At 45.6% G+C, this 17,405-nt stretch overlaps 1 protein-coding gene across 1 annotated transcript in view; it reads right to left on the minus strand.

Moving 5' to 3' along the window:
- Positions 1 to 17,405, minus strand: part of LOC110504808 (uncharacterized) — a 246,615-nt gene that overhangs the window by 173,063 nt on the left and 56,147 nt on the right. The window lies entirely within an intron of this gene.

Below are 17,405 nucleotides of genomic sequence, written 5' to 3' on the forward strand. Positions count from 1 at the left end.
TTAGACCAATTAAGACCTGTCACATAATTAGACCAATTAAGACCTGTCATGTAATTAGACAAATTAAGACCTATCACAGAATTAGACCAATTAATAAATGTCACATAATTAGACCAATTAAGACATGTCACATAATTAGACCAATTAATACCTGTCACATAATTAGACCAATTAAGACCTGTCACATAATTAGACAAATTAAGACCTGTCACATAATTAGACCAATTAATACCTGTCATGTAATTAGACCCAATTAAGACCTGTCACATAATTAGACCAATTAAGACTTGTCATGTAATTAGACCAATTAAGACTTGTCATGTAATTAGACAAATTAAGACCTGTCACATAATTAGACCAATTAAAACCTGTCACAAAATTAGACAAAATTAGACAAATTAAGACCTGTTACAGAATTAGACAAATTAAGACCTGTCATAGAATTAGACCAATTAAGAGGATGAGAAAATGAATGATAGATAGGAGAGAGAGAGAGAGAAAGTGGGGAAGAGAGAAAAGGGGGCATGAGCGTGTGAGAAAGACAGTGACATATAGAGATGTAAAGGACTGCTAGCCTGGGTGCCCGTCTAGTTCTGCTGCAATCTCCTTGGGGAATTGTCATGAATTGTCATGCCAAACATGAATGGCTTGACAATGACAATGGTGTAGGCAAAAGCACAAACAGATCTGGGACCAGCTAGAAGACTGCAGAAAGACCCTGTAAACCATGCACATGTCAGTGTCCATTGGTATAGATGTGAAGTGGATCATGGTTCTGCGTTGGAGATATGAGATATTAGATGCTGATAGGGCCCACTCCTACTCCTACTTGCACACTGAACACACACAGCCGTTACTATCATTGTGATCTCTTTCTCATTCTCTCACACATTCTCTCATTATCTCTCTCTTATATACGTCTATGGTCTGTCCCTATATGCAGCAATACAGTGTTAGTCAGTTAGATGATGATAAATACAGCAACATACATCTTAGTCTAGGATCGTCTATCTAAGGCAAGCCATATGTCAGGGGTAACAGAGTACATTCCAACCACTAATTCTACCACCTAGTTGTTGGATGGCCTGAGCGCCAGTCTGTTTCTGCTATCCTGTCAACTCTTTGTCGCTCATTGTCATGCCAACTGGCTTGGCAATGAGCTATGGAGTTGGCAAGACACAAACAGATCTGGGACCAGGCTAGTTATTGGGTGTATCCACTCACAATCCCTCTTAACTTCCACTCCATGTCCCCCCCTCCCCTCCTCCCTCCCTCCCCTCCCTCCCCTCCTCCCTCCCTCCCTCCCTTCCCTCCCCTCCTCTCTCCCTTCCCTCCCCTCCTCTCTCCCTTTCCTCTCCTCCTCTCTCCCTTTCCTCCCCTCCTCTCTCCCTTTCCTCCCTCCTGGTCTGTTGTGACAGTTCTAAGTCCCTAAACAAACTGACCCCTGCCAGCGGAAGACCCATAACCCTCCCTTGTTCCTCCCTGCATACCTGCAGTCCAAACCATCCATGACATCACTCCTTGGTCACAGTGTCCTAGTCACACCGGAGGGCTTTGGCTCAGCTTGACAGCATGGAGCTAATGTCAACTCAGATTTACTATGTTACACTTTACTGTTGTACTGTACTGCACCATAATATACTGAATCAAGCTATACAATAACATAGCAACCAGAATCATACTGCATTGTTTTGTCCTGAAATAAACAAAGTCTCTAGACAGTGCAAATATGTTATCTTGCAACAATTATACAATGGCATCTAAATAGTTAGTCCGGCTCTCAGGAGAGAGATTTAGCAAGTCAAGTATGAAATGAACCAATCTGGCTACCGTTACAATGCTTGTCTGCACTTGTATTTGTGTGTGTATGTGTGTTTGTGTCTGTGTCTGTGTGTTTGTGCTCGTGTATATGTGCCTGTGTGTGTGTTTGTGTCTGTGTGTTTGTGCTCATGTATATGTGCCTGTGTGTGTGTTTGTGTCTGTGTGTTTGTGCTCGTGTATATGTGCCTGTGTGTGTGTTTGTGTCTGTGTGTTTGTGCTCATGTATATGTGCCTGTGTGTGTGTTTGTGTCTGTGTGTTTGTGCTCGTGTATATGTGCCTGTGTGTGTGTTTGTGTCTGTGTGTTTGTGCTCGTGTATATGTGCCTGTGTGTGTGTTTGTGTCTGTGTGTTTGTGCTCGTGTATATGTGCCTGTGTGTGTGTTTGTGTCTGTGTGTTTGTGCTCGTGTATATGTGCCTGTGTGTGTGTTTGTGTCTGTGTGTTTGTGCTCGTGTATATGTGCCTGTGTGTGTGTTTGTGTCTGTGTGTTTGTGCTCGTGTATATGTGCCTGTGTGTGTGTTTGTGTCTGTGTGTTTGTGCTCGTGTATATGTGCCTGTGTGTGTGTTTGTGTCTGTGTGTTTGTGCTCGTGTATATGTGCCTGTGTGTGTGTTTGTGTCTGTGTGTTTGTGCTCGTGTATATGTGCCTGTGTGTGTGTTTGTGTCTGTGTGTTTGTGCTCGTGTATATGTGCCTGTGTGTGTGTTTGTGTCTGTGTGTTTGTGCTCGTGTATATGTGCCTGTGTGTGTGTTTGTGTCTGTGTGTTTGTGCTCATGTATATGTGCCTGTGTGTGTGTTTGTGTCTGTGTGTTTGTGCTCGTGTATATGTGCCTGTGTGTGTGTTTGTGTCTGTGTGTTTGTGCTCGTGTATATGTGCCTGTGTGTGTGTTTGTGTCTGTGTGTTTGTGCTCGTGTATATGTGCCTGTGTGTGTGTTTGTGTCTGTGTGTTTGTGCTCGTGTATATGTGCCTGTGTGTGTGTTTGTGTCTGTGTGTTTGTGCTCGTGTATATGTGCCTGTGTGTGTGTTTGTGTCTGTGTGTTTGTGCTCGTGTATATGTGCCTGTGTGTGTGTTTGTGTCTGTGTGTTTGTGCTCGTGTATATGTGCCTGTGTGTGTGTTTGTGTCTGTGTGTTTGTGCTCGTGTATATGTGCCTGTGTGTGTGTTTGTGTCTGTGTGTTTGTGCTCGTGTATATGTGCCTGTGTGTGTGTTTGTGTCTGTGTGTTTGTGCTCGTGTATATGTGCCTGTGTGTGTACACCCACTGCTTTAAACAGTCATACAAGGCCAGCATTCCTCCATGTAATTGAGTGTTGAAGATGATCCTAAAACTGGCCACACTGTATTTGTACTTTAACAAACACATGGGAAGTAGAACAACCAAAACAACATGAAAGACACATTAGACACCACTAACTAACACAAACTGGGGTCTGCATCCCAAATGGCACCCTATTCCCTATATAGCGCACTACTTTTGACAAGGGCCCTTCGAGAAATGTGGGAGCAGCATCTCTGACTGTCTTCTTGATGTGGAGTCTTGGTGGAGTTATTGGGTCCTGGTGTGAAAGGAGGCACGCAAGCCTCTACTCTTTCTCTCTTCTGTGTGCATCCCAAATGGCACCCTATTTACTATATAGTGCACTACTTTTGACCAGGGCCCATTGGGGAATAGGGTGTTATTTGGGACAGACGCTATGCCTCTAAGAGAACCATGGGATCCGTCTTTCTTTTGGCAAGCTGGACCGGTCCAGAGAGGCCAGTTAAATGTCCACTTGGTCGTCCTCGCTCAGTGATGCGTTGCGACACTGACCGCATATTTATCTTGGGACTGCATCGAGGAACGCTACGGATGAGGGTTTGGATAAACACTGGGTACCAAATAAACATGTTTCTGTCCTCTTCTCATAAAGACAGCTCTTATTGCTGAGATTGTTTCAGAGTTCTGAACTACAAGATCAACGGACTACATCTGTTCAGGAGACAAAATATGTGTCCTCCAAGACACACAGAGTACATTAGGGTTAGGTCACTGTTAGGGTTAGGTCACTGTTAGGGTTAGGTCACTGTTAGGGTTAGGTCACTGATAGGGTTAGGTCACTGATAGGGTTAGGTCACTGATAGGGTTAGGTCACTGTTAGGGTTAGGTCACTGATAGGGTTAGGTCACTGATAGGGTAAGGTCACTGTTAGGGTTAGGTCACTGTTAGGGTTAGGTCACTGTTAGGGTTAGGTCACTGATAGGGTTAGGTCACTGATAGGGTTAGGTCACTGATGAGGTTAGGGTTAGGTCATTGATAGGGTTAGGGTTAGGTCAATGTTAGGGTTAGGTCATTGATAGGGTTAGGTCACTGTTAGGATTAGGTCACTGATAGGGTTAGGTCACTGATAGGGTTAGGTCACTGTTAGGGTTAGGTCACTGTTAGGGTTAGGTCACTGTTAGGGTTAGGTCACTGATAGGGTTAGGTCACTGATAGGGTTAGGTCACTGATAGGGTTAGGTCACTGTTAGGGTTAGGTCACTGTTAGGGTTAGGTCACTGATAGGGTTAGGTCACTGTTAGGGTTAGGTCACTGTTAGGGTTAGGTCACTGATAGGGTTAGGTCACTGATAGGGTTAGGTCACTGTTAGGGTTAGGTCACTGTTAGGGTTAGGTCACTGTTAGGGTTAGGTCATTGTTAGGGTTAGGTCACTGTTAGGGTTAGGTCACTGATAGGTTTAGGTCACTGTTAGGGTTAGGTCACTGATAGGGTTAGGTCACTGATAGGGTTAGGTCACTGATAGGGTTAGGTCACTGTTAGGATTAGGTCACTGATAGGGTTAGGTCACTGATAGGGTTAGGTCACTGTTAGGGTTAGGTCACTGATAGGGTTAGGTCACTGATAGGGTTAGGTCACTGTTAGGGTTAGGTCACTGTTAGGGTTAGGTCACTGTTAGGGTTAGGTCACTGATAGGGTTAGGTCACTGATAGGGTTAGGTCACTGATGAGGTTAGGGTTAGGTCATTGATAGGGTTAGGGTTAGGTCACTTGTAGGGTTAGGTCACTGATAGAGTTAGGGTTAGGTCACTGATAGGGTTAGGGTTAGGTCATAGATAGGTGATCTGGCATACCAACCCTTGGTGAGTCACTGCCCTCAAACAACCTCAACATTTCACTGTACCAAGTGCACACATATCTTTGAGGGCAGCATACTAAACCCTCTGAAGCTCACTTGAAACAGAGAAGGTTGTATTCAAGTCATTTCCCAAAGTAGTTTTGAAATCGTTTTCAAGTCATTTCCCAAAGTCGTTTTTAAGTAATTTTCCATAGATGTTTTCCATTCAAGGTAAAAGGCCAAACAACCAAAGCCCTCTTACTGATTCATGGAACACAACATACGTAAACACATAGATGAAACACAACAAGCTCTACCCTGGCAATCTAAATTGAACTGCAGGCCTTGTCAAAGAGTTTCCAACTGAACTTCTGAATAATAAAAGTCTTATAAACATGGAGTCTCCATATCCAGGCATTTAAATATTACACACACACACACACACACACACACACACACACACACACACACACACACACACACACACACACACACACACACACACACACACACACACACACACACACACACACACACACACACACACACACACACACACCTCCATCACCATCACCATCACCATCACCATCACCAGACACTTGGCAGGGTAAGACTAGCATCATGACACACTGAAGGGGGAAATCCCTATCACTCTCGACAGCATTCCTATCACATTAATTCAGCCATTATAGGCAATTAAGTCATCAAAAGACAATTGGATTTTAAAAAGTTATTTGTAAATGCATCATAGTGGTCAAACTGAAGCCCCATTCCAGGGGGACAACCCCTAATCATACCATCAAATAAAGTCCTGGAATAAAGAGAGTTCCACCACGGAGAGGACAGGACATGGAGAGGACAGACCATGGAGAGGACAGGACGTGGAGAGGACTGGACATGGAGAGGACAGACCATGGAGAGGACAGGATGTGGAGAGGACAGACCATGGAGAGGACAGGACGTGGAGAGGACTGGACATGGAGAGGACAGCACATGGAAAGGACAGCACATGGAAAGGACAGCCCATAGAGAGGACACAACATGGAGAGGACAGGACATGGAGAGGACAGGACATGGAGAGGACAGACCGTGGAGAGGACAGGACATGGAGAGGACAGACCGTGGAGAGGACAGGACCGTGGAGAGGAGAGGACATGGAGAGGACAGGACCGTGGAGAGGAGAGGACATGGAGAGGACAGGACATGGAGAGGACAGGACATGGAGAGGACATACCGTGGAGAGGACAGGACATGGAGAGGACACAACATCCACAACAACCACCACCCCTCCACCACCACCCCTCCACCACCACCCCTCCACCCCCATAGCTGCACCTCCTGATCTACTGACATACACATCAGGAGGCACGGACTCAGTGACCTGTAACCTCTATAGCTGACTCCTTAATCCCCCCCTCTGACACTCTGCTCTGCAGTGGGGGTGTAAAGGGAGATGTGTGTTTGTAATGGGTGCAGTGAGGTGTGAGAGGCAGGAAATGAGCATTGGTGGGACAATAAGCCTGGATTCAGAATCAATCGGCTAGCCAGCATGTATGTGTGTGTGTGTGTGTGTGTGTGTGTGTGTGTGTGTGTGTGTGTGTGTGTGTGTGTGTGTGTGTGTGTGTCCAATGTATGTGTATGTACAGTGGGGCAAAAAAGTATTTAGTCAGCCACCAATTGTGCAAGTTCTCCCACTTAAAAAGATGAGAGAGGCCTGTAATTTTCATCATAGGTACACTTCAACTATGACAGACAAAATGAGAAAAAAAATCCAGAAAATCACATTGTAGGATTTTTAATGAATTTATTTGAAAATTATGGTGGAAAATAAGTGTTTGGTCAATAACAAAAGTTTATCTCAATACTTTGTTATATACCCTTTGTTGGTAATGACAGAGGTAAAACGTTTTCTGTAAGTCTTCACAAGGTTTTCACACACTGTTGCTGGTATTTTGGCCCATTCCTCCATGCAGATCTCCTCTAGAGCAGTGATGTTTTGGGGCTGTTGCTGGGCAACACGGACTTTCAACTCCCTCCAATGATTTTCTATGGGGTTGAGTTCTGGAGACTGGCTAGGCCACTCCAGGACCTTGAAATGCTTCTTACGAAGCCACTCTCTAGCAAACGTCAGACGGGCCTGGACATGTACTGGCTTAAGCAGGGGGACACGTCTGGCACTGCAGGATTTGAGTCCCTGGAGGCGTAGTGTGTTACTGGTAGGCTTTGTTACTTTGGTCCCAGCTCTCTGCCGGTCATTCATTAGATCCCCCCGTGTGGTTCTGGGATTTTTGCTCACCGTTCTTAAGATAATTTTGACCCCACGGGGTGAGATCTTGCGTGGAGCCCCAGATCGAGGGAGATTATCAGTGGTCTTGTATGTCTTCCATTTCCTAATAATTGCTCCCACAGTTGATTTCTTCAAACCCAGCTGCTTACTTATTGCAGATTCAGTCTTCCCAGCCTGGTACAGGTCTACAATTTTGTTTCTGGTGTCCTTTGACAGCTCTTTGGTCTTGGCCATAGTGGAGTTTGGAGTGTGACTGTTTGAGGTTGTGGACAGGTGTCTTTTATACTGATAACAAGTTCAAACAGGTGCCATTAATACAGGTAACGAGTGGAGGACAGAGGAGCCTCTTAAAGAAGAATTTACATGTCTGTGAGAGCCAGAAATCGTCCTTGTTTGTAGGTGACCAAATACTTATTTTCCACCATAATTTGCAAATAAATTCATAAAAAATCCTACAATGTGATTTTCTGGATTTTTTCTCTCATTTTGTCTGTAATAGTTGAAGTGTACCTATGATGAAAATTACAGGCCTCTCTCATATTTTTAAGTGGGAGAACTTGCACAGTTGGTGGCTGACTAAATAATATTTTTCCCCACTGTATAGATGTTTGGGGGAATGTCTGGCCAGAGGATTGGAAGGAGGCAGGAAGGCTCTAGAGACATACAACCTGCACGGTCCCTGAAAGCATAGCTTAGACTCCTATATGTCCTAATACATACCTCTGCTGTCTGAGATTGGCTCCCCTCTGTGTGACTATGATGAGGTCATCACTGTGGGACACCGGTGAGGATAATACCTCCAATAACCCCATGACTTCTAGACAAAGCCAGCGATTAACAGAAAGAATAGATCTGGGCCCATATCCACAAAGGTTCTCAGAGTAAGAGTGCTGATCTAAAAGACCATAATAATTAAGATTATATGGACAGATCTCCTACTCTGAGATGCTTTGTGGATACGGGCCCAGTTATGTCAGTAAGCTTCCTAAGGTAATGAGATGCCCAATATAACATAGTAGCCTCCCTGATGGGAGTAATAAAATAGAAGTGGATAGTAGGACATGTGTGATGTGATATTAGGACGTGTGACATGATAGTATGACATGTGTGACGTGATAGTAGGACATGTAGGACGCAATAGTAGAACATGTTTGACGTGATAGTAGGACATGTGTGACGTGATAGTAGGACATGTGTAACGTGATAGTAGGACATGTGTGACGTGATAATAGGACATGTGTGACGTGAGAGTAGGACATGTTTGACGTGATAATAGGACATGTTAGACGTGATAGCAGGACATATGTGACGCGATAGTAGGACATGTGTGACGTGATAGTAGGACATGTGTGAGGCGATAGTAGGACATGTGTGAGGCGATAGTAGGACATATGTGACGCGATAGTAGGACATATGTGACGCGATAGTAGGACATGTTTGACGTGATAGTAGGACATATGCGACGCGATAGTAGGACATATGTGATGCGATAGTAGGACATGTTTGACGTGATAGTAGGACATGTGTGACGTGATAGTAGGACATGTTTGACGTGATAGTAGGACATGTGTGACGTGATAGCAGGACATGTTTGACGTGATAGCAGGACATGTTTGACGTGATAGCAGGACATGTTTGACGTGATAGCAGGACATGTTTGACGTGATAGCAGGACATATGTGACGCGATAGTAGGACATGTCTGACGCAATAGTAGGACATGTTTGACGTGATAGTAGGACATGTGTGACGTGATAGTAGGACATGTGTGACGTGATAGTAGGACATGTGTGACGTGATAGCAGGACATGTTTGACGTGATAGCAGGACATGTTTGACGTGATAGCAGGACATGTTTGACGTGATAGCAGGACATGTTTGACGTGATAGCAGGACATATGTGACGCGATAGTAGGACATGTAGGACGTGATAGTAGGACATGTTTGACGTGATAGTAGGACATATGTGACGTGATAGTAGGACATATGTGACGCGATAGTAGGACATGTGTGACGCGATAGTAGGACATGTTTGAGGTGATAGCAGGACATGTTTGACGTGATAGCAGGACATGTTTGACGTGATAGCAGGACATATGTGACGCGATAGTAGGACATGTGTGAAAGTCATCAAGCGAGCTGCAACGGGTGTCGAGGTGTGTGTATCGCGCCACCTAAAACAGCATGTTGCAGGCCTTGATAGCGCTTTAATGTTAACTAGTCATTATTTGTACATCCCATTCTAATCTGTGACAGACACAGAGAGCGAGTCTAGGATCATGCGCGCATGCATGCACACACACTCACGCACACACAGACACACACACACTCACTCTGAAGACCATGGCTTCATTACAAAGACAGAGGAGAAGAAGAAAAAGATGATTCGGGAATTTGGGTCCGAAGTTCCACTGGACCCCAGACGGTATCAGTAACAGCTCTTACCAGAGCCAGAGCTATCCAACCAGATGTACCTGAAGACAGCCAGAGGAACTGGAAAACATACTTCAGAGAGTCACCAGTGTACAGTAATTCTGGAGGGGACTGTTATACTGAAGGTATGCAAGATCATCAGGTGCAGTCTACAGATATAGGATCTTCATTTGAGCCAGTTTGCTACAGCAGGAAAGTAATCCTGCAGCAACAGGAAATGTGAATTATTATGTGGAATATAATTAATGGACAATTTGTAGGGGTTGATATATTAACTACACACATGTGTATTGTTAACTGACCCTCTCTGCCCATTCATCGCCATTTTACCTGTTGTTGTTGTCTTAGTGGATTAGCTGTTGTTGTCTTACCCGCTGTTGTCTTAGCAAGCTCTCCAAATCAACACCTGTGATTGCTTTATGCCTCGCTTTATGTCTCTCTCTAATGTCAATTTGCCTTGTATACTGTTGTTTAGGGTAGTTATCATTGTTTTATTTTACTGCGGAGCCCCTAGCCCCACTCAACATGCCTCAGATACCTCTTTTGGCCCACCTCCTATTATCATTGGGTTTACTTGATAGCCACCTACACAAATATCTAGCTAGAACAAAGTGTTAATAAGATATTCATTTAAAAATATTAAAAGCAATACAAATAAGTTCTCCAGTAGGCACCTAGCATAACTAGTGCCTCCAGAGATGCAACCTCTCTTATCGTCACTCAATGCCTAGGTTTACCTCCACTGTACCCGTACCATACCATGCCCCTGTCTGTACATTATGCCCTGAATATATCCTACCACGCCCAGAAATCTGCTCCTTTTATTATCTGTCCCCAACGCACTAGACAACCAGTTTTGATAGCCTTTAGCTGTACCCTCATCCTACTCCTCTGTTCCTCGGGTGATGATGAGGTTAACCCAGGCCCTGTGTGTCCCCAGGTGCTCTCATTTGTTGACTTCTGTAACCGCAAAAGCCTTGGTTTCATGCAAGTTAAACATCAGAAGCCTCCTCCCTAAGTTTGTTTTACTCACTGCTTTAGCACACTCCGCCAACCCTGATGTCCTTGCCGTGTCTGAATCCTGGCTTAGGTAGGCCACCAAAAATTCTGAGATTTCCATCCCCAAATACAACATTTTCCATCAAGATAGAACTGCCAAAGGGGGAGGAGTTGCACATCTACTGCAGAGATAGCCTGCAAAGTTCTATCATACTTTCCAGGTCTATGCCCAAACAGTTTGAGCATCTAATTAAAAAAATTAATCTCTCCATAAATAAGTCTCTCACTGTTGCCGCCTGTTATAGACTCCCCTCAGCTCCCAGCTGTGCCCTGGACACCATATGTGAATTGATTGCCCCCCATCTATCTTCCGAGTTAATTCTGTTAGGTGACCTAAACTGGGATATGATTAACTCCCTGGCCGTCCTACAATCTAAACTAGATGCCCTCAATCTCACAAATTATCAAGGAACCCACCAGGTACAACCCTAAATCCATAAACATGGGCACCCTCATAGATATTATCCTGACCAACTTGCCCTCCAAATACATCTCTGCATTTTTAAATCAGGATCTCAGTGATCACTGCCTCATTGCCTATATCCGATATGGGCCCGCGGACAAACCACCACCCCTCATCACTGTCAAACGCTCCCTAAAACACTTCTGCTTTCTAACCGACCTGGCCTGGGTATCCTGGAAGGATAATTACCTCATCCTGTCAGTAGAAGATGCCTGGTTGTTCTTTAAAAGTCATTTCCATACCATCTTAAATAAGCACGCACCTTTCAAAAAAGGTAGAATTTAGAACAGATACAGTTGAAGTCGGAAGTTAACATACACTTAGGTTGGAGTCATTAAAACTTGTTTTCAAACCACTCCACACATTTCTTGTTAAGAAACTATAGTTTTGGCAAGTCGGTTAGGACATCTACTTTGTGCATGACACAAGTAATTTTTCCAACAATTGTTTAGAGACAGATTATTTCACTGTATCACAATTCCAGTGGGTCCAACACTAAGTTGACTGTGCCTTTAAACAGCTTGGAAAATTCCAGAAAATGATGTCATGGCTTTAGAAGCTTCTGACAGGCTAATTGACATCATTTGAGTCAATTGGAGGTATTTCAAGGCCTACCTTCAAACTCAGTGTCTCTTTGCTTGACATCATGGGAAAATCAAAAGAAATCAGCCAAGACCTCAGAAAAAAAATTGTAGACCTCCACAAGTCTGGTTCATCCTTGGGAGCAATTTCCAAATGCCTGAATGTACCACGTTATTATGTACAAACAATAGTACAGAAGTATAAACACCATGTGATGACGCAGCCGTCATACCGCTCAGGAAGGAGGCGCGTTCTGTCACCTATAGATCAACGTACTTTAGTGCGTAAAGTGCAAATCAATCCCAGAACAACAGCAAAGGACCTTGTGAAGATGCTGGAGGAAACAGGTACAAAAGTATCTATATCCATAATAAAACGAGTCCTATATCAACATAACCTGAAAGGCCGCTCAGCAAGGAAGAAGCCACTGCTCTAAAACCGCCATAAAAAAGACAGACTACGGTTTGCAACTGCACATGGGGACAAAGACTGTACTTTTTGAAGAAATGTCTTCTGGACTGATGAAACAAAAATATAAATGTTTGGCCATAATGACCATCGTTATGTTTGGAGGAAAAAGGGGGAGGCTTGCAAGCCGACGAACACCATCCCAACCATGAAGCATGGGGGTGGCAGCATCATGTTGTGGGGGTGCTTTGCTGCAGGAGGGACTGGTGAACTTCACAAAGTAGATGGCACCACGAGGTAGGGAAATTATGTGGATATATTGAAGCAACATCTCAAGACATCAGTCAAGAAGTTAAAGCTTGGTTACAAATGGGTCTTCCAAATGAACGATGAACCCAAGCATACTTCCAAAGTTGTGGCAAAATGGCATAAGGACAACTAAGTCTAGGTATTGAAGTGGCCATCACAAAGCCCTGACCTCAATCCCATAGATTTGTGGGCAGAACTGAAAAAGTGTGTACGAGCAAGGAGGCCTACAAACCTGACTCTGTTACACCAGCTCTGTCAGGAGGAATGGGCCAAAATGTACCCAACTTATTGTGGGAAGCTTGTAGAAGGTTACCCGAAACATTTGACCCAAGTTAAACAATATAAAGGCAATGCTACCAAATAATTGAGTGTATGTAAACTTCTGACCCACTGGGAATGTGATGAAAGAAATAAAAGCTGAAATAAATCATTTTCTCTACTATTATTCTGACATTTCACATTCTTTAAATAAAGTGGTGATCCTAACTGACCTAAGACAGGGAATCTTTACTAGTATTAAATGTCAGGGATTGTGAAAAACTGAGTTTTAAATGTATTTGGCTAAGGTGTATGTAAACTTCCGACTTCAACTGTATAGCCCTTGGTTCACTCCAGACCTGACTGCTCTCGCTCAAGGTACTAAACGATTTCATAACCACCATCGATAAAAGACAGTATTTTGCAGCCATCTTCATCAACCCGGCCAAGGCTTTCAACTCTGTCAATCACCTCAGTCTTATCGGCAGACTCAACAGCCTCTGTTTCTCAAATGACTGCCTCGTCTGGTTCACCAACTGCTTCTTAGAGTTCAGTGTGTCAAATCGAGGGCCTGTTGTCCAGACCTCTGACAGTCTCTATGGGGGTACCACAGGGTTCAATTCTCGGGCCGAATCTTCTCTGTATATATCAACAACATTTATGGAGTCAAAATAAAGATATATGCCTCACCTTGTCCTTGCCTGTTTGCTTTTCTGCATATAAAAAAATGAAATACAGATCCTATTTTGACACATAAAACCATTCAAAATGAAGTCTGATGGGTTTTCTCCCACTTTTCCCAAAATACTTGCAAGTCATAAACCCTGCTGCTGCGGTCATTTGATGGCATTGGCACAGTGGCGTGTATTCATGGATGCCAAGGGAAGCCAGACTTTCCCCCCAAAATGACCAAACAAACATACACAATTATTTATCTTTCATCTCTCCGTGTTTCATAAATATCCTTCAATTTGCAAAAGGCTGAATGTATCTCACCGGAGAAAGCATCCAACCGAACGAAACAGGAAACAGAAACAGAATGGCATTGTCGTTTCTCTACAAGTAGGGTAAGTCAACATGTTTAAACTCTAAATCAATAGTTGTTGAGTAGTCCGAAAATGTAGGAAACATTACCTTGCTTGATGATGCTGTAGGTCATGTAACTGTTTGTTACATGCAATATGTTTTGTGGACTCCACCGGACAGATGTTGCTCTCCGGTTTTGTGATGAAACAAAGGTGTTTATTCTGCCACTGTGTCTTCTTATTGTCTCGGCATTAGGCCTATATATCACGGTGTCAACAGGTTATAGAGCAAACAACACAATTATCACAACACATAGGTTGTAATATGTCATATTCTTTCTGGTTTGGCTGCCCCGGTGATGTTACCCAGGCTATTTTAGGAAACTTTCTGAATGGACATATAGGACTATAGAGAGAATCAGCATGTCACAACTTCTGCTGTAGTCGATGCCTCTCCTTGTTCGGACGGTGCTCGGGCGGTTGAAGTCACCTGTCTTCTAGCCATCATTGATCTATGTTTCATTTTCCATTGGTTTTGTCTGGTCCTCTTACACACCTGGTTCCAATCCCATTCATTATATGTTGTGTATTTAACCCTCTGTTCCCCTCATGTCCTTGTCAGAGATTGTTTATTATTATGTTCATGTTTTATGGATTGGTGTGCGACGGGTTCTTGTACCCACATTTATATTATTATGGACTTTGGTTTTGGAGTTTGTGTTTTAAGTTATTAAAATACTCCATTTATACCAAGATTAATTCTCCTGCACATGACTTCCCTGCCACCTACATACACAACGTGACAGAATCTCTGAAAATACCCCGAACATGGAGGTGGAGGAACGCGTCCAGGAGTATACGGAGAAGCTTTACCATCTGAGCATCGCCATGGATCGCGTTGTCCAGAATATGGACCGCTGGGAGAGACAGGGAGTTCTTCCAGTGCCTCCACCAGCACAACCAGGGTTTTTCCTGGGCGATCCTTGACCACCTGAAGCCAGTGGGATCCGTCTATCCATGCCACGGGGGTACAACGGAAGTGCTGCCAACTGCCAGGGTTTCCTCCTCCAATTAAACCTTTATCTGGCCCCAGTCCAACCAGCTCCATCGGACCATGAGAAGGCTTTCGCGCTCGTCTTGTGCCTCACCGGGAAAGCACTGGTGTGGGCCAGGTCCGTGTGTGGAGGGGAGGATGCAGCGTTGGACCATTTTGAGGAGGAGTTCACCCGCCTTTTCCGGGCAGTTTTCGACCACCCACCCAAGGGCAGAGTGGCGGGTGAGCATCTCTACCATCTGAGGCAGGAGACGAGGAGTGCACAGAAGTTTGCTATGGAGTTTAGGACCCTGGCTGCCGGCGCGGGATGAAACAACAGGGCCCTGATCGACCATTACCATTGCAGTCTACGCGAGGACGTCCGTCAGGAGCTGGCCTACAGAGACATCACCCTCACCTTCACCCAGCTGGTGGACCTGTCCATCCGGCTGGACAACTTGCTGGCTACTCGTGGACTGCTGGTCGGTGCCGGGTTGGTTCCTCTGGCAATCGAGGCAGCAGGCAGGGCGCTCTTGCGCCCTCTGTCGCACAATTAGTTGTGTCTGTCGCTTTTCCTGATCCCCCCCCCCTCATTCCCAGCATAAGGCGCTAGTAGATTCAGGCGCAGCTGGGAATTTCATTGATAAAGTGTTAGCTTATAGTTTAGGGCTCCTATTGTTCCCCTGGATGTGCCTTTCCCCATTCACGCCTTAGATAGTCGACCATTAGGGTCAGGGCTTATCAGGGAGACCACCACTCCTTTGAGTATGGTGACGTGGGGGGTCACACGGAAAAGATTAGTATTTTCCTTATTGACTCTCCTGCGTATCCCATGGTGCTAGGCCTACCCTGGTTAGCTTATCATAACCCCACTATTTCTTGGCCACAGAGGGCTCTCACGGGGTGGTCGCAGGAGTGCTTAGGTAGGTGTTTAGAGGTTTCCGTTGGTGGAAAGTCCAGACCAGGTCTCCACCATGCGCATCCCCCCAGAATATGCCGATTTGGCTCTCGCCTTCTGTAATAGAAGGCGACTAAATTACCACCTCATCGACGGGAGGATTGTGCGATAGACCTCCTAATAGACGCTGCACTTCCCAGGAGTCACGTCTATCCCCTGTCGCAAGCGGAGATGGTGGCTATGGAGACATATGTCCACGAATCCCTGCGTCAGGGATACATTCAGCCCCCCATTTCACCTGTCTCCTCGAGTTTCTTTTTTGTGAAGAAGGATGGAGGTCTGCACCCATGCATTGATTATATAGGTCTATATCAAATCATGGTGAGGTACAGTTACCCGCTACCTCTTATCGCCACGGCGATTGAGTCAATGCACGGGGCGTGCTTCTTCACTAAACTGCATCTCAGGAGTGCGTACAACCTGGTGCGTATCCAAGAGGGAGACGAGTGGAAGACGGCATTTAGTACCACCTCAGGGCATTATGAGTACCTCGTCATGCAGTACGGGTTGATGAATGCTCCATCAGTCTTCCAATGCTTTGTAGACGAGATTTTCAGGGATCTGCACGGGCAGGGTGTAGTGGTGTATATTGATGACATTCTCCGCTACATACTCCGCTACACTCGCCGAGCATTTGTCCCTGGTGCGCAAGTTGCTTGGTCGCCTGCTGGAGCATGACCTGCATGTCAAGGCTGAGAAATGCTTGTTCTTTCAACAGTCCGTCTCCTTCCTAGGGCATCGCATTTCCAAGTCAGGAGTGAAGATGGAGAGTAACCGCAGTGCAGCCGTGCGTAATTGGCCGACTCCCACCACTGTGAAGGAAGTGCAGCGATTCTTAGGGTTTGCCAACTACTACCAGAGGTTTATTCGGGGTTTTGGTCAGGTGGCTGCTCCCATTACCTCACTTCTGAAGGGGGCCTGGTGCGCTTGCAGTGGTCAGTGGTATTTTAGGCACTTGAAGGCTGTTTACCTCGGCTTCTGTGTTGGCGCATCCGGATCCCTCTTTGGTATTCATAGTGGAGGTGGACGCCTCCGAGGCTGGGATAGGACCTGTGCTCTCTCAGCGCTCGGGTACGCCACCGAAACTCCGCCCCTGTGCTTTCTTCTCTAAGAAGCTCAGCCCGGCGGAGCGAAACTATGATGTGGGGATCGGGAGCTGTTGGCTGTCGTTAAAGCTTTTGTAGGTGTGGAGACATTGGCTTGAAGGGGCTAAACACCCCTTTCTCATCTGGACTGACCACCGCAATCTGGAGTACAGCCGGGCGGCGAGGAGAATGAATCCTCGACAGGCAAGGTGGGCCATGTTTTTCACCCGTTTTGTGTTTACCCTCTCTTACAGACCAGGCTCCCAGAACGTCAAGGCAGATGCACTGTCCCGACTGTATGACACAGAGGAGCGGTCCATGGATCCCACTCCCAGCCTCTTGCTTGGTGGTGCCGGTAGTGTGGGAGCTGGACGCAGACATTGAGCGGGCGTCACGTGCAGAGCCCGCTCCCCCTCAGTGTCCAGCTGGGCGTCTGTACGTTCCGTCTGCTGTCCGCGATCGGCTGATCTATTGGGCTCACACGTCACCCTCCTCTGGTCATCCTGGGATCGGTCGGATGGTACGCTGTCTTGGTGGGAAGTACTGGTGGCCGACTTTAGAAAGAGACGTAAGGGTTTATGTTTCCTCCTGTTCA

The sequence above is a fragment of the Oncorhynchus mykiss genome, chromosome 25 (genome assembly GCF_057628025.1).
Source record: "Oncorhynchus mykiss isolate SJ-2025 chromosome 25, ASM5762802v1, whole genome shotgun sequence".
Classification (NCBI taxonomy): Eukaryota; Metazoa; Chordata; class Actinopteri; order Salmoniformes; family Salmonidae; genus Oncorhynchus; species Oncorhynchus mykiss.